Consider the following 19,468-nt stretch of genomic DNA (forward strand, 5'->3'; position numbering starts at 1 on the left):
AAGAAGGGCAAGTTGAGCCCTAGGCATATCAGATCCTTTGAAATTCTTGAAAGGGTGGGTGAAGTAGCCTACAGGCTTACATTACCACCTAGTTTATCAGTGGTTCATCCGGCATTCCATGTGTCTATGCTCTGGAAATATCATGGTGATCCGTCCCATGTGTTAGATTTCAGCTCAGTCCAATTGGACAAAGATTTGACTTACGAGGAGGAGCCGGTGGCTATTCTAGCCCGACAGGTCCGACCGTTGAGGTCTAAGAGTTATCCTTCAGCTCGGGTGGAATGGAGAGGTCAGTCGGTAGAGGCATCTACCTGGGAGTCCGAGTCGGACATACGGAGTAAATATCCACACCTTTTCTCCAGCTCAGGTACTTTTTCTAACTCCGTTCGAGGACGAATGTTTGTTTTACAGGTGGAGAATGTGATGACCCAAAATGTCATCTTTAAATTTAATAAGTAATTCTATATTCTAAGACCTCGAAAAGTACCATTTAACATTTCTCGACTTGCGTGCACAGTCCGTAAAATTTTTCAGAATTTTATGTGAAAAATGGATTAAAATATGAAATAAAGCTTTAAAACTCAACTGAGTTGACTTTGGTCAACATTTTGAGCAAACGGATCCGGATCAGTATTTTAACAGTTTCGGTAGCTCCGTATCGTGATTTGGGACTTGGGAGTATGCCCGGAATTTAATTTGGAGATCCTTAGCTCAAGTTTTGACCATTTAACGGAACTAGCAATTTAAAGGCTAAAGATTTCCAAGTTTGACCACGGGGTTGACTTTTTGATATCGGAGCTGGAATCCGATTCTGGAAATTTGAACAGCTCCGTTATGTCATTTATGACTTGTGTGCCAAATTTGAAGTCATTCCGGATTCGTTTAATATGTTTTAGCACGAGGTTTGCAAATTGAAAAGATTAAAACTCAAAGTCCGAATCGAGGTGTGAATTGCAATTTTGATGTTATTTGATATGATTTGAGACCCCGAGTAAGTCCGTATTATGTTACGGGACTTGTTGGGATATTTGGATAAGGTCCCGAGGGGCTCGGATGAGTTTCAGGTGAAATTCGGATTGTTTAGAGCATGTTGAAAGCAGCAGGTTCTTGGCAGAACCTGGGGTAATCGCACTTGCGCAATGGTGATCGCAGGTGCGCAACCGCATCTGCGAGAAGCCGGTCTCTTCTGCGTCGTCGCAGGTGCGATAGAAATGTCCGCAGATGTGGAACCTCGCCTGGCAGCCCTACTTCGCAAATGCGTGACCGCAGGTGCGAAAATATAGCCCGCAGATGCGAAAATGCTGGGCAGAATACATGAAATCGGGTCTTAGCCATTTTTACTCATTTTTGAGTTTCAAGTCTCGGATTTGGGCGATTTCAAGGGGGATTTTCACAACTTTGAATTGGGTAAGTGTTCTTTAACCAAAAATGATTATATTTCACAAATCCATGTCTATATTCATCATTTATTTCGGATTTAGATGGAAGAAATTGAACTTTTTATAAAAATCTTTCAAAAACGAAAAATTAAGATTTGAAGGTCAATTTGATATCGGAATTGGACAATATTTGTATGGTTGAACTCGTAGCAGAACGGGTGTTCGGATTTCGTGAGTTTTTCTGGGATTTGAGACGTCGGTCCCACTATCGAATATTTTAATGAATTTTAGATTTTTATCCGGAAAATTTGTAAATTCATATGGAATTAATTCCTATGATTTGTATTGAATATATCGAATTATTTGTGAATAGATTTGAAGCTTTCGGAGACAAATTTAAAAGGAAAAGCTGTGGTTGAGTAATTGGTTGGAATTTGCAAAGCGTGGTAAGTGTCGTGGTTAACCTTGACTTGAGGGAATAGAACCCTTAAATGATTTGTTATATGAATTGCATGTGAAAGATGTATAGGCGAGGTGACGAGTGTCTATACGTCGTCAGATTAATTATTTGTCTGCTTACTTGAAAAATCATAAATTGTTTAAAATCATAAATTAATTATTATAATAATTATTTCTCTCCTATTCTTTGTCAAATATTAATTCTTAAATTCCTGTAATAATTGCTACATGCTTATTTGAATTATGTGCATTAATTGTTACTTGACATTTAGCATATTAAATATTAAACTGTCTATTTTCTCTATGATTTTCATAATAAATTGTTATTTGTCAGTGTTTGGTTCATAAATAAATTATAATTATTGTGTGCCTTGATGCTTAATAATTTCTCATTGGACGTGGTGTTTATTGGAGTAAAATTTATTACATTTATGAGTTGTTTAAAATTATATTGGGGGAACGGGTTGCACGCTGCAACGAAAATAAAAGTATATATATATATATATATATATATATATATATCGGATTGCACACCGCAATAGACTTATCTAAAAGTTAATATTGGGGGATCGGATTGCACGCCGCAACAGACTTATTTAAAAGTCTATATATAAACTTGATTGAAATAAATATATGACAGACTTGATTAAAAGGAATATATTGTGAGAGCGGGTTGCACGCTGCAACAGAAATGAATGTGAATATATTGTGAGAGCGGGTTGCACGCTGCAATAGAATTGGTTGAAATGATAATGGATTGTGACTGCTGAGTTGACTTCAATTATTATAAATTAGTTACCTGTTTTATTTCTATTATTTGTTGTTGTCATTAATATTGCGTACAGGTTAATGTAAGTGAACCGCCTTAGCCTCGTCACTACTTCGTCTAGGTTAGGCTCATTATTTACCAGTACATGGGGTCAGTTGTACTGATACTACACTCTGCACTTCTTGTGCAGATTTTGGAGTTGGTCCCAACGGCGTACTATAAATTTGCTCGAATTTCAGCAACCAGAGTAGACTTGAGGTATAATTGCACGGCGTCCGCAGTTCTGAAGTCCCGTCTATTTTACTTTAGCTGTGTATTTATTTCCAGACAACTTTATTTTATTCAGACCTTTATTTATATTTATTCTAGAAGCTCGTGCACTTGTGACACCAATTCTGGGATGGTATTTAGACACCGTTATTTTTATGGATTATTTCACTATGTTTCAAACTTTGCTTCCGCTTTTGTTTTCTTGATTATTAATAATATAAAAATTATTTTAAAAATAGATAATATTATTCTAACGTTGGCTTGCCTAGCAAGTGAAATGTTAGGCGCCATCAAGGTCTGAAGGTGGAAATTTTGGGTCGTGACAATGAGTAAATGACTTCGGAATAGAGTTTTGATGGTTCTGTTAGCTTTGCTGGGTGATTTTGGACTTAGGAGCGCGTTCGCATTGTGATTTGGAGGTCCACGGTTGAATTAGGCTTGAAATGGCAAAAATTAAAAATTTAAAAGTTTGACCGTGAGTGGACTTTGTGGTTACCGGGCTTGGATTAGAGTTCCGAAAGTTGGAGTAGGACTATGGTGTCATTTGTGACTTGTGTGCAAAATTTGGAGTCAATCGGACTTGATTTGATAGGTTTCAGCGTCGTTTGTAAAATTTAGAATTTTCTTAGTTTCAATACGCTCGAATTGGTGGTGCGATTCATGCTTTTGATGTTGTTTGAGGTGATTTGAGGACTCGACTAAGTTCATATCGTGTATTAGGACTTGTTGGTATGTTTGATTGAGGTCCCGGGGGCCTCAGGTTGATTTCGGATGGTTAGCGGATCGAAAATGGAACCTATTGCATTGCTGAAGCTGGGAGTTCTCTGGTGTGATCGCACATGCGAAGGGTTGGCCGCAGGTGCAATGCCGCAGGTGCGGCTGGAGTGGCACAGGAGCGAGATTTGGTATGACCTTGGGTGTATCGCATGAGCGGAAAGAATCCCGCAAGTGCGGACTCGCACCTCTACGTGGAGGATCGTAGAAGCGGAAGAGAGCTTGGGGAGGCTGGTCTACAGAAGCGGACGATTTGCGCAGATGCGCACCCACAAAAGCTGGATTTGCAACCGCAAAAGTGGTTGGTCGGCATTAGTGACTTCCGCAGATGCGGATGGTTGACCGCAAAAGCGGTGCCACAGAAGCGGCTAAATGAACCGCCGAAGCGAAAAGGCTGGGCTGAACATTTTTTTTATAGCAAATTATACTACTAGGCGGCCTGCCCAGTAGCTAATTTATTAATAGTAAAAGAAAAACCACAAAGGAAGAGTACAAGTAGGGGGGGAAGGGGGAGGGGGGCAAAAGCTACATTAGTGTTGCCTCTAATAGCAAATATATACTGAGCTAGACCTTACCTTACAATTCCTATTGGGGCATGAACAACCTCATCTTTTAGCAAGCATGTAAAAAATAAGAATTCGAAAGTAGTAAATACTCTATGATCATCATAGAGTTTATAACACACTCTAAGATGATATTACATATGATAATGCTTAGAAAAAGATAAAATAAAATAAGGTAGAAATTGGATTCTTGCCCCTCATTTATCACACTTGTGAGTTCTTCAAAATGTAGCTCCTTAAAATCCTCTTCAACTATCTTCAAAAAAGCTTCAAAATTCTTCATTTCTTCTCTGATCGATTGGATCTTGTAGATGTGGAAGAGGCAGCCCCTTTTTGCTTTGCAGCTTTTATCGGGAGTCGCCTGAGTGCTATTCCTTGATTGACCTTTTTTCCTCTATGCATATGAGATAAATCTCCACTTTTAGCCGCCTCTTCCGGATTGGGCAGAACATTTAAATTCAAGGGTTCGCGATTTTTCTTCATTTTGAACATTTCAAGCTCGGGATTAGGCAATTTTTGAGAGGAGTTTCGAGGGGTTTCTTGAGGTAAGTTCCTTGTGTTCATTTTTAATCAATAATCTTGTTTCCCCATTGAATTTACCACCTAGTTTGTGTATATCTAAGGTGGAATTTGGGAATTTGAGGCTAGGGATTTGGAGAGTTTGATTTGGGGTTTTGGGTGGTGATTTGGTGTCGGATTTTGGTAAATTTGGTATGGTTTGGTTCGTGGTTGGATGAGCTTATGAGTTTTGTGACTTTTATCAGATTTTGACATGTGGTCCCCGGGGTCAGCTTTTGAGTCGACTTTTGACTTTTGATTAATAACTTAGTATTTTCTTATGAAATTTATTCCTTTAGCCCGTATTGATTGTATCAAACTTTTGTGGCTAGATTCGAGGCATTTGGAGGCCGGTTCGCAAGGCAAGGGTGTGTTGGAGTAGGGATTTGCATGGCTTAAGGTAAATAACAGTTCTAAATTTAGTTCTGAGGGTATGAAACCCCGTATTATGTGACATATGATTGGTTTTGAGGTGACGCACATGCTAGGTGACGGGCGTGTGGGCGTGCACCATAGGAATGGTGACTTGGTCAATTCCTAGGAACTGTGTGTTTGAAAAATCAGTTGTTATCCGTATATTCTCCATGTGTTATAGAGATTGAACTGCAAACCATGTTAGAAATCATGTTTAGACTATGTGTTGGCACTGTAGGGACCCATAAAGGTCGTGTACTTGTTGAATTATCTGCTAAATTGCTGTTCTATACTCAATCACAGTTTTACTTGCATATTACATCTCAGTCTCTATTGTTCAATATTGATACATTATATCATTGTTGTTTGTGCTGATTATCATGGTTACTGAGAGCCCGAGAGACTGGAGAGGTTTATGATCGAGTGATGCCGAGGGCCTGATTGTGAGGATATTTATGGGTTTGAGCTGCACGCCGCAACATATTTTATTAATTTATGCCATGTTTGGCTTGTTATAGCGCTTGGGCTGAAAGAGCCTCTCTGGAGTCTGTACTCACCCCCGGTGAGCGCATGTACCTACTGAGGGTCGAGTGCCGAGCGATTGAAAGGAATGAGATAGTGTGAGGAATGAGTGACTGTGAGGTTGGAGTGCATGGGAGGACTGAGTGACTGTTGCTCTGAGATTTTGCACTTGATTTCATTACTGTTGTACTTCAGCTGGCATATATCATTGTCATGTAATTTCTGAGAGATATTATATCCTGTTTAAATCGAACTTGACACGAATTAACAGTTTTGGCCTTAATTGTCAAATTTGAAAGCATGCATATCTTTCTATGTAGTAATTTTTATAATTGAGCTATATCCGTGAAGCTCGTCACTACTTTTAGTCCATTATTTAGTCTTGTTACTTCCTTAGTTAGTTGTACTTATGCTACACCCTGCACTTCGTGTGCAGATCCAGGTATTTTCGGACATGGTGGGTGTTGATTTCTTTGCGCAGCTTGATCGCTGGAGATTCCACGGTAGCTGCCCGGCGTTCACAGACCTTGTCTCTCCTTCCCTATCTTTCGCTTTATATATTTAGTTTTAGTCTTTCATAGACATTATTTCTAGACTTGTGTTGTATAGACGCTCATGTACTCAGTGACACCCCGATGTTGGGAATTTCCATATTGGGTTTTGACTTTCTATCCAGTTTTTGCGAGTTTTGATGATTTAAACCTGTGCTATTCTTATTTTTCATTTAAAAGTGTTGGAAGTATTTTGAAGTGTCGGCTTGCCTAGTACCACTTTAGGCACCATCACGACATGTTAGTTTTGGGTTGTGACAAGTTGGTATTAGAGCCTAGGTTACATAGGTCTCACGAGTCATGAGCAGGTTTAGTAGAGTCTTGCGAATCAGTACGGAGACGTCTGTACTTATCTTCGAGAGGCTGCAAACGCTTAGTAAACTTCATATTCTTGTATTCTTGTCGTGCTGATTTGTTGATTCCGGTAACTAAACTTTTGCATTCTATTTTCTCACAGATGGTGAGGACATGTGCTACCGAATAGGACGGACATCCACCAGTGCCACCAACTAGGGCCATGAGAGGCCGAGGCCGCGGAAGGGGCATATGTGCAGCTCGTACAACAACTAGAGAAGCGCCTGCAGATCCACCAGTTGCTCCAGCTTAGGAGCAGGTACCAGATACGGTTGAGCCAGCAAGGCCAGCACAGGCACCGGCAGTGCCCATTGTGATTCCAGGCCTTCAGGAGGCCTTGGCTCAGATTTTGACGGCGTGCACCAGCCTTGCTCAGGCAATTTTTGTTCTAGCCGTGGCAGCCACTTCTCAAGCTGGGGGAGGTACTCAGACTCCCGCCACCCGTACACCAGAGCAGGTGATGCAGGGACTTCAGACATTGGGGGTACTACCAGCCTAGACGGTAGTAGTTGCTCAAGCCTAGGTGGGTCCTGTCATGACTGACGATGAGCAGAAGAGACTAGAGAGATTTGGGAGGCTCCAGCCTCCAGCATTCAGTGGGGCCGAGTCTCAAGATGCCCAGGACTTTTTGGACAGGTGCCAGCGGATTCTTTGCATGGCAGGTATTCTGGAGACCAGTGGGATCTCATTCACTACTTTTTAGTTTATTGGGGCTCCCTTCAGATACGAGAGGCGCAAGACAGTCAGTGCAGCACTACTTACATGGCGTGAGATCTCCGTTCTTTTCTTGGAGAAATTTGTTCCATAGTCTCGTAGAGAGGAGCTGTAAAGACAGTTTTAGTAGCTACGTCAGGATCTCATGGCTGTGACTCAGTACAAGATGAGATTTTTCGAGATGGCCCGTCACGCAGTTTGGTTGGTTCCCACGGATAGGGAGAGGATTAGGAGGTTCATTGATGGCCTCACATATCAGTTGCAGTTGCTTATGACTCGGGAGAGGGTATCTGATGCTACTTTTGACGAGGTGGTTGATATTACTCAGCAGATAGAGATGGTCCGTAGTCAGGAGCGTGAGGAGAGGGAGGCCAAGAGGCCTCAAGGTTCTGGTTGTTTCGGTGGTATTACTTTTTGGGGCCAATCCTATCACAGCAGGGGTCGTGTTTATAGGCCCGCTCAGATGGCTCGTCCATTTCACCATGGTGCATCATCCAGTCATGGTTCGTACAGTGCTCGTCAGGGTCAGTCATCTCTCAATGCCCTTCTAACTCAGAGTTCATCTCGTGCTCTATCGGTTCCGGATTCATCTATGCCAGGTCCTTCTAGTAGTTATCCCGGTACTCGGGGCCCCTTTTAGTCCCCACCACCAGCACCAAGGAGTTGCTTCGAGTGCAGGGAGTTTGGGCATATATGGAGGCAATGTCCTCGTTGCCTGGGAGGTCCAGTGCATCAGAGGAGTCAGGCTACGACTTTCGCACTAGTTAGTTCACCGCCCGCCCAACTAGCTCGGGGTGGGGCCCAGCCAGCTAGAGGTCGCCCTAGAGGGGGAGGCCGATCAGGTGGTGGTCAGGCCCAATTCTATGCTATTCCTGCCAGACCAAATGCCATTGTTACTTCAGATGCAGTGATCACAGGTATTGTCTTAGTATGCCACATGGACACTTCTTTATTATTTGACCCTGGTTCCACCTATTCGTATGTATCATCATATTTTGCTCATTATCTGGATATGCCCCGTGAGTCCTTAGTTTCATCTGTTCATGTATCTATGCCAAACGATAATATTATTGTGGACCGTGTATATCGGTCATGAGTAGTGACTATTGGGGGATTGGAGACTAGAGTTGATCTCTTATTGCTTAGTATGGTTGATTTCAACATGATCTTGGGTATGGATTGGTTGTCTCCATGTCATGCTGTTCTAGATTGTCACGCTAAGACCGTGACGTTGGCGATGCCGGGGTTGCCAAGGAACGAGTGGAGAGGTTCTCTAGACTATGTTCCCAGTAGAGTGATTTCATATTTGAAGGCCCAGCGGATGGTTAGGAAGGGTTGTTTATCTTATTTGGCCTTTGTGAGGGATTTTGGTGTTGATACTCCTTCTATTGATTCTGTTCTGTTGGTGCGAGATTTTCCGGATATGTTTCTTGCAGACCTGTCGGGCATACCGCCCGACAAGGATATTGACTTTGGTATTGACTTGGTGCCGGGCACTCAGCCCATTTCTATTCCACCGTAACATGGCACCAACTGCGTTGTAGGAATTGAAGGAGCAGCTTCAGGAACTTCTTGATAAGGGGTTTATTAGACCAAGTGTATCGCCTTAGGGTGCATCGGTCCTGTTTGTGAAGAAGAAGGATGGTACTATGCGGAGGTGCATCGATTATAGGCAGTTGAAAAAAAGTTACGATCAAGAACAAGTATCCTTTGCCGCGCATTGATGATCTATTTGACCAGCTTCAGGGAGCGAGGGTGTTCTCCAAGATCGACTTGAGGTCAGGGTATCACCAATTTAAGATTCGGGATTCAGATATTCTAAAGACAACATTCAGGATCCGTTATGGTCATTATGAGTTCCTTGTGATGTCTTTTGGGCTGACCAACGCCCCAACAACATTCATGCATCTGAAGAACACTGTATTTTAGCCTTATCTCGACTCGTTTGTCATAGTATTCATTGATGATATCCTGGTGTACTCTCGTATCTAGGAGGAGTATGCCCAACATTTGAGGGTTGTGTTGCAGCGGTTGAGGGAGGAGAAGCTTTATGCCAAGTTCTCCAAGTATGAGTTTTGGCTTTGTTCAGTGGCGTTCTTGGGGCACATGGTGTCCAGTGAGGGGATTCAGGTGGATCTAAAGAAGATAGAGGCGGTTCAGAGTTGGCCCAAACCGTTCTCGGCTTGGCTGGTTATTATCATCGCTTCGTAGAGGGTTTCTCGTCTATTGCATCGCCTTTGACCAAATTGACCCAGAAGGGTGCACCTTTCAGGTGGTCGGATGAGTGTGAGGAGAGATTTCAGAAGCTCAAGACTGCCTTGACCACATCTTCAGTTTTAGTTTTGCCTTCAGCTTTAGTTTCTTATACAGTGTATTGTGATGCTTCTAGGATCGGTATTGGGTGTGTCTTAATGCAGGAGGGTAGAGCGATTGCTTATGCTTCGCGTTAGTTGAAGTCTCATGAGAAAAACTACCCTGTTCACGATTTGGAGTTGGTTTCCATCGTTCATGCATTGAAGATTTGGAGGCATTATCTCTACGGTGTGTCTTGTGAGGTATTTACGGATCACCGGAGTCTCCAGCACTTGTTCAAACAAAAAGATCTAAATTTGAGGCAGCAGAGATGGTTGGAGCTGCTAAAGGATTATGATATCACTATTCTGTATCATCCCGGGAAGGTCAATGTGATGGCCGATGCCTTGAATAGAAAGGCGCTGAGTATGGTTAGCCTTGCATTCATTCCTGTTGGTGAGAGACCTCTTGCAGTTGATGGTTGATGTTCAGGCCTTAGCCAACCAGTTCATGAGATTAGATATTTTGGAGCCCAGTCAGGTTCTAGCTTTTGTGGTTTCTCGATCTTCCTTATATGATTGCATCAGAGAGTGCCAGTATGATGATCCCCATTTGCTTGTCCTTAAGGACACGGTTCAGCACGGTGATGCCACAGACGTTACTATTGGGGATGATGGGGTGTTGAGGATGCAGGGTCAGATTTGTATGCCTAATGTAGATGGGCTACATGAGTTGATTCTTGAGGAGGCCCACAGTTCGCGGTATTCTATTCATCCGGGTGCCGCGAAAATGTACAGGACTTGAGGCAACACTATTGGTGGAGAAGAATGAAGAAGGATATAGTGGGGTTTGTAGCTCGGTGCCTTAACTGTCAGTAGGTAAAGTATGAGCATTAGAGACTAGGTGGATTACTTCAGAGGCTAGAGATTCCAGAGTGGAAATGGGAGCGGATCACCATGGATTTTATAGTTGGGCTCCCACAAACTTTGAGGAAGTTTGATGCTATTTCGGTGATTGTGGATCGACTGACCAAGTCCGCGCACTTCATTCCAGTTGGGACTACTCATTCTTCAGAGCGGTTGACTAAGATTTACGTCCGCGAGATTGTTCGCCTTTACGGTGTGCCAATATCCATCATTTCAGATCGGGGCACGTAGCTTACATCGCAGTTTTGGAGAGTCGTGCAGCGAGAGTTGGGCACCCAGTTTGGGTTGAGTACAATATTTCACCCTCAGACGGACGGACAGTCCGAGCTCACTATTCAGATATTGGAGGACATGCTACGCGCTTGTGTCATTGATTTCGGGAGTTCTTGGGATCAGTTTCTGCCGCTCGCGGAGTTTGCCTACAACAACAGCTACCAGTCGAGCATTCAAATGGTTTTGTATGAGGCTTTGTATGGTAGACAGTGTCGATCTCCGGTGGGTTGGTTCACTACTAAAAAACAGCCAATTTCCGACCGAAATATTCCGACCGGAAAAAGTAGTCAAACATTTCCGACGGAATCGGTCGGAAATTGCATAAAAATATATTTTTAAATTTTTAATAATAATTACGACTGATATTCCGTCTATCTTCGTCGTAAATTTTGGCGTAAAATACCGCGTAACTGTTAGCGACCAATTCGGTCGAAAACAATTAAAAAAAATTAAAAAATTACGACCGATTCTGTAGGAATCTTTTATTAAAATGAGGTTTGACTATTTGACCTAATTTCCGACCGAATCGGTCGGAATGTAATTTTAAAATCTCCCGACCCCTTTCTTTTTTCTTTCCCTATTTTCTTCATTTTCTCTTCTCTCTCTCACACTCAAACCTCCCCTCTCCCTCCCCCCACCCAACCCACCGCTGCCATCACCAGCGACACTCACCGGCGACGCCGCCCCGCTGCAGCTCCGTCGACGACCCTCCACTGCTAGGTAGGTTTCCCTTATCCTCCTTTGTTATTTTTTTTTAAAATATACTGATTTTGTTTAATTTCTCCTAGTTTGGTTTGTAAAAATTAATTGGTGTTAGCTAAAGTAAATCTATGACTATTGTTAGTAGCTAAATTAAAGTTATATGTTGGTAATTTAGAGTTATATATTGGTAATTTAGGGTTATATGTTAAACTTATATGTTAAAGTTATATGTTGGTAATTTAGAGTTATAATTTATATGTTAAAGTTATATGTTGGTAAATTACATATTAATTTGGGGATAACATTACCAAGTTAGGGATAATTTTACTAAATAATTTTGCTAACTAATTTGTAGAGTTGTTACATATATAGCAATTCATCTCATTTGATTATATTGGGGAGGGTACTAATTTTAAGAGGAGAAAGTATGAAGAATCTATTAAAACTCTTAATGCTAGTTGACTACTTTTGACAATATGTCTTACTCCTAACTGTTTTAATATCTTTTGACTTTCATGGAATTAAGCTTAATTGAAATCTATTATCATTTTCATCCATTAAATTATTAAATTGTTGTTGTAGATTAGTCCATTTTATTTGTTGCATAATTGTTATTGTAGATCCCAAATATCTGAATTCATTTTACTTTATATTAAAAAATTATGCTCTTTAAATTAAATGCCTTAATTTTTATATTCTATTTGAATTCTTTAATTTTTATATGTTGAAATAGTTTAAATAATTATTAATTACGACTATTTCTTTTGTTTGAGAAATCATTAGTTAATTTGGATTATATGAACATTTAAGAAGCTATTCAAATTTAATTATTATATTTAAAGGCTTATATTATTTAGAATAGGGATTAGTGTGAGATTTCGAGTGTTAAAAAATATTAATTTAAAAAATAAAATATATCAATTCAAGTGCTTTGACACAATGATATGTATATATCTAAAACGAACCTTTGAAAGAGTATAACTTTGTAACCAGTTTAAATAAATCAAATTATTTTAAATATCTCATTTTTAGATTTCTATTTGTGTAGATGGAATTTGTGCATCGTAGATGGATATATAATATGAATCATCCTAATCGTGCGGGGTTGAGGGATGAATTTATTGAAGGAGTTGCTGAATTTATTGCTAAGGCTCAAACACTTGATGATTTTCTTATTGGAGGAAGGATTAGGTGTCCTTGTGTGAAATATAAGTGTGTTAAGTTATTGAAATCAGACGAAGTTAAAGTTCATCTCTACAAGAAAGGGTTGGTAGAAAATTATTATATATGGACTGTTCACGGCGAGAATCATGCTAGTTTAGATGATGTTAACTTTCATAATTATTTTGGTGGTGAGGGTAGCCCCATTGCGGAGCATAATATTGAAAATTCTAGTGCTGCTTCTGGATATTGGAGGCTCTCGCCCAGCTGCATCTAGTGTTACTTCTGCACCATCTAGTAGACGCAGGCAGAATCTTCGAGGGGATGTACAATTTGATAGTTATAATCGATTGATAATCGTCCCCTACGAGGATGGGTAAGAAGGTTCTTATACTATTTTTTAAGTTTTGAATGTACTTTTAGATATGTTAACATTAAGAAATATTTATTTATAATTAAAACTTTTGAAACTTTAAGATGTTTATTAATTATATATATGTTAACTTTAATGCAGGTTTTTGCCATCCTTTAAGTCTACACATTTGGTTGTGGATTCTATGAAGCCATTTTATCATGAGCCTGAAATTCTTGGAGACAGATACCGTACAACATCAGAGAGCAAATGTGGAATCAATTTAGGGTAAAAATTAATTACATTTATTTAATAATTATCGTCTTCATCTAATGTTACTTTTTTATATTGCAGACAAAGTGTACATAGAATCCTCAGCATCAAAATGAAATAATAGTATTTTCGAGAAGAAGGCTGCTAAGCGGATTAAAGATACTATGTTCGCTGCTCGAAATGACAGTAAATGACGGACTGGTTAAGAAAAGATGTTTGGGATAAAATTCTTGAGAAATGGAATAACGCAGAATGGAAGACAAAGAGTGAACAAGAAAAGGCAAACCGTGCCTCCAGTAAAGGTGGCTCGTTGCACACATGAGGTTCGGTTAGTTTGCGGCCCATAAACTAAGATTGGTAATTACTTATAAAATTTTTCTTAGTTTTACATATAGAATCTTACGTTTGTAATGTCTAACTCATACTTTTCGTTATGAAGGAAAAGGAAAGAGGGCGAGATATGAGTCACGCTGAGGTCTTCGAGGAGACGCATAAGAAAAAAAAGAAGGATGGTACAAGAGAACACTGGATAGAGATGCGTGCATCGGACACATATGTAAAATACTAACTTCATAATTATTTATGCTTTATTAGTATTAGTTTGTTTACATAATAGTTATGTTTTCATTTTAGGAAGATTATAAGGGTGGAAGAATATCAACAAACTCAGCCTCCTTCAACTCAACCAACACCTGATGATATGGCTTTATTGTGGACAGAGGCAACGGGTGGAGTAAACAAAGGCAGAGTCTACGGACTTGGAGTACATCGACCTACATGTCATCCAAACCCACTCTTAGCCAATTCTTCTTCTTCTCAAAATTAAGAACAAATGGAAGATACGAGAAAGGAAATTCGTGATTTGAAGCAACAATTGGACTCCCAATTCGGAATATTTGTTAAGATGCAGAAATTCATGAGAAACATGGGCATGATCTATCTGATGATGAGGATCAACAAACTGAATCTGATGTGTAGTAGTTTAGGTATGGTGTTTTGGTTGATTGGTAAACTTCATTGTGAGAGACAACTTTATGTTTTGTTTTTAAACTTGAATGTGGGCTACTATTTGGAAATTTTTATGCCTAAAATTGTTAGGTTTAATGGTTGGTATTGTTGGTTTAGGTTGTGTTAATGGTTGGTATTGTTAGTTTAGGTTGTGTTAATGGTTGGTATTGTTGGTTTAGATTATGTTAATGATTGGTATTGTTGGTTTAGATTGTGTTAATGGTTGGTATTGTTGGTTTATATTATGTTAATGGTTGGTTTAGATTGCGTTAATGGTTGATTGGTTGTTGGCGTTATTGTATTGTAATAGTTTGACATGTGGTGTAGCTCAAAATTGGGTAGAATGCTGCCTAGTTTTACAGAAAATTCGGACTGATTTCCGACGGAAACAGTCGAACAGCTGCCTAGATTTTGCCAAAAATTTCCAGATTTCCGACCGATTCGGTCGGAAATTTTAAAAACATAAATTAATATTTAGAGGTTTTCGACGGATTTTGTCTGAAATTAAATAAAATTTATTTTTTAATTATTAAATTTTGACCAATTCGGTCGGAAATTATATATTTATATTATTTAATTTTAAATAAATAATTATTTTTATTTATATTATTACGACTGATTCAGTTGGTAAATTCCGACCACGTTGGTCGTCTGACCTTTTGAACGTTCCGACAATTTGGTCGGAAATCACCGACGGATTCGGTCAGAAATTGTTTTCCGACTAACTATTTTCCGACAGACCAATTTTGGTCGGAAAGTAGTCGAAAATTCGTGATTTCCAACCAATTTCCGACCGTTTTGGCGGTCAGAATTTTGCCATTTTCCAGTAGTGGTTTGAGCATGGAAATGCTAGGCTATTTGGTACTGACTTGGTTCAGGATGCTTTGGACAAGGTTAAATTGATTCAGGATCGGCTTCGCACGACGCAGTCCAAATAGAAGAGTTACGCCAATAGGAAGGTTCGTGATGTTGCTTTCATGGTTGGGGAGAAGGTACTGCTCAATGTTTCACCCATGAAAGGTGTTATGAGGTTCGAGAAGAAGGGTAAGTTGAGCCTTCGGTATATTGGGGCGTTGGAGGTACTTCAGAGGATTGGAGAGGTGGCTTACAAGCTTGCCTTGACACCTACTTTGTCGAGTGTGCATCCAGTATTCCATGTTTCTATGCTTCGGAAGTATGTCGACGATACATCTCATGTTCTGAATTTTAGCACGGTTCAGTTGGATGGTGATTTGACTTATGATGCGGAGCCGGTATCCATTTTGGATCGTCAGGTTCAAAAGTTGAGGTCAAAGGACATAGCTTCAATAAAGGTGCAGTGAAGAGGTCAGCCAGTTGAGGAGGCCACTTGGGAGACCGAGCGGGAGATGCGGAGCAAATAGCCACGCCTATTTGAGACTTCAGGTACATTTCTACACCCGTTCGAGGGCGAGCGTTTGTTTAAGATAGGGATGATGTAATGACTCAACCGGTCATTTTGAGAGTTGTAGCCTCCTTCCTCCATTCACTGCTCATTTTGTGCTTTATATCTGTTATATGACTTGCCGGGGTAGTCGGTTCGGGTCCGGAGAGATTTCGGAATGAATTGAGACACTTTATCTCAAAGTTGGAAACTTAAGTTGAAAAGGTTGACCGGATATTGACTTATGAGTAAACGACTCCGGAATGGAGTTTTGATGGTTCTGTTAGCTCCGTTGGGTAATTTTGGACTTAGGAACGTGTCCGGATTGTGATTTGGAGGTCCGTAGTTGAATTAGGCTTGAAATGGCAAAAACTGAAAATTTGGAAGTATGACTGAGAGTGGAATTTGTGGTTATCGGGCTTGGATTGGAGTTCTGTGAGTTGGAGTAGGTCCGTGGTATCATTTGTGACTTATGTGCAAAATCTGGGGTCAATCGGACGTGATTTGATAGGTTTCAGTGTCGATTATAGAAGTTGAAATTCCCTTAGTTTCAGTAGACTTGAATTGGGGGTGCGATTCGTGTTTTTGATATTGTTTGAGGTGATTTGAGGGCTCGACTAAGTTCGTATAGTGTTTTAGGACTTGTTGGTATATTTGATTGAGGTCCCGGGGGCCTCGGGTTGATTTCGGATGGTTAACGGATCGAAAATGGGACTTAGTGCATTGCTGAAGCTGGGAGTTCTCTAGTGTGATCGCACCTGCGAGGGGTTGGCCGCAAGTGCAGCTAGAGTGGCGCAGGAGCGAGATTTGGTATGGCCTTGGGTGTATTGCAGGTGTGGAAAGAATTCCACAAGTACGGACTCTCACATGCGCGTGGAGGATCGCAGAAGCGGAAGAGAGCTTGGGGAGGCTGGTCCGCAGAAGCGGACGATTTGCGTAGATGCGCACCCGCAGAAGAGGTTGGTTGGCATTAGTGACTTCCACAGATGCGGATGGTTTACCGCAAAAGCGGTGCCGCAGAAGCAGCTAAATGAACCACAGAAGCAAAAAGGTTGGGCAGAACATTTAAATTCAAGGGTTTGGGATTTTTCTTCATTTTGAACATTTCAAGCTCGGGATTAGGCAATTTTTGAGAGGATTTTCATGGGGGTTCTTGAGGTAAGTCCCTTGTGTTCATTATTAATCAATAATCTTGTTTCCCCATTGAATTTCTCACCTAGTTTGTATGTATATAAGGTGAAATTTGGGAATTTGAGGCTAGGGATTTGGAGAGTTTGATTTGGGGTTTTAGGTGGTGATTGGTGTCGGATTTTGGTAAATTTGGTATGGTTGGGCTCGTGGTTGGATGAGATTTCAGATTTTGTGAGTTCTATCGGATTTTGAGATATGGGCCCGGGGGGCGGCTTTTGAGTCGACTTTTGACTTTTGATTAATAACTTAGTATTTTCTTATGGAATATTTTCCTTTAGCACGTGTTGATTGTATCGAACTTTTTGTGGCTAGATTCGAGGCATTTGGAGGCCGGTTCGCGAGGCAAGGGTATGTTGGAGTAGGGATTTGCACGACTTGAGGTAAGTAACAGTTCTAAATTTAGTTTTGAGGGTATGAAACCTCGTATTATGTGACATGTGATTGGTTTTGAGGTAACGCACATGCTAGGCGACGGGCGTGTGGGCATGCACCGTAGGATTGGTGACTTGGTCAATTACTAGGAACTGTGTATTTGAATAATCTGTTGTTATCCGTATATTCTCCATGTGTTATAGAGATTGAACTGCAAACCATGTTAGAAATCATGTTTAGACTATGTGTTGGCACTGTAAGGACCCACTGAGGTCGTGTACTTGATGAATTATCTGCTAAATTGATATTTCGTACTCAACCACAATTTTACTTGCATATTACATTTTGTTCATTATTGATACATTATATCATTGTTGTTTGGGCTGATTATCATGGTTACTGAGAGCCCGAGAGACTGGAGAGGTTGATGACTGAGTGAGGCCGAGGGCCTAATTGTGAGGATATTTATGGGATCAGGTTGTACGCAGTAGCATATTTTATTGATTTATGCCATGATTGGCTTGTTATAGCGCTTGGGCTGAAGGAGCCCCTCCGGAGTCTGTACACACCCCCAGTGAGCGCAGATACCTACTGAGTGCCGAGCGATTGAGAGGAATGAAAGAATGTGAGGAATGAGTGACTGTGAAGTTGGAGTGCATGGGAGGACTGAGTGACTGCTTCTCTGATATTTTGCACTTGATTTCATTACTATTGTACTTCAGCTGGCATATATCATTGTCATGTAATTTCTGAGAGATATTATATCCTGTTTAAATCGAACTTGACATGAATTAATATTTTTGGCCTTAATTATCGAATTTGAAAGCATGTCTATCTTTCTATGTCGTAATTTCTGTAATTGAGCTATATCCGTGAAGCTCGTCACTATTTTCAGTCTATTATTTAGTCTTGCTACTTACTGAGTTGGTTGTATTCACGCTGCACCCTGCACCTCGTGTGCAGATCCAGGTATTTTTGGACACGGTGGGTGTTGATTTCTTTTCGCAGCTTGATCGCTGGAGATTTCAAGGTAGCTGCCTAGCATTCGTAGACCTTGTCTCTCCTTCCCTATCTTTTCGCTTTATGTATTTAGTTTTAGTCTTTCATAGACATTATTTCTAGACTTGTGTTGTATAAACGCTCATGTACTCAGTGACACCCCGATGTTGAAAATTTCCGTATTGGGTTTTGACCTTCTATCCAGTTTTTGAGAGTTTTGATGATTTAAACCTGTGTTATTCTTATTTTTTCATTTAAAAGTGTTGGAAGTATTTTGAAGTGTCGGCTTGTCTAGTACCACGTTAGGCGCCATCACGACAGGTTAGTTTTGGGTCGTGATATTTTATTATAGTAGTAGACACAACATAGCAGGGTGAAAACTTTTTAAACTCATGTACTTACCTTGACAGAGTAAAAACGCAACTGGTGGAAGATGACGTCACCAATATTGCCAAAAGATAACCAAATGAGTCCACCTAAACCTTGTTTTTCATCCGAATAGCGTACAAATTCAGGAAATATTTATATCAAACTGATAAATATGATTATAATCATAGTTAACAAACCTTGATCGTAAGATAATTTAAGAAAATAATTTACTTTCTCAGCAAACCTGAGATAAAGGCAATCTATTAGGCATTACCTTTACTCCATCATAAGATGTCGTAAGATTCTTTGATGCTCTTTGGCCTTAAACTTCTATCTAAAAATATACCTTTGACGAACACACAAATATTATACGAATAACAAACGAAGGTAGCCAAATCCGAAGGAAAAGTGACCGCCTCTTTCACGCGTTAATTTGCACTTCTAATAGAGGCTAGCTGGTCGTTGCCCATGTATAGCCTACGCACAATGACGTAGTTTGTATAGCATAAACTTTAAAGTATTTAGTGATGCTTAATAATAAACACTTCAGCTAACCAAAAAAACTTATATATCAACATTTTAGCGGTAGTGAATTGTGTTTAAATGCTGCCACGGATTTTTATAACTGAACTAAAATTAAAATTATGTAAATGATACATGTGTAATTCTTTTGTTAAATAGTAAGAGTGGACGTTAGTAATATAAAGGGAAACGCCATACGGTAAATGCAGTAAACTTTCAGAAATATACATGCATTCTAATTATAAGATGTGTTGTTATTGTTGTTGATTGTAGAACATCAGGAGGCCACTCCAATATCC

Source organism: Nicotiana tabacum, chromosome 19, assembly GCF_000715075.1.
Source record: "Nicotiana tabacum cultivar K326 chromosome 19, ASM71507v2, whole genome shotgun sequence".
In the NCBI taxonomy this organism is placed as follows: Eukaryota; Viridiplantae; Streptophyta; class Magnoliopsida; order Solanales; family Solanaceae; genus Nicotiana; species Nicotiana tabacum.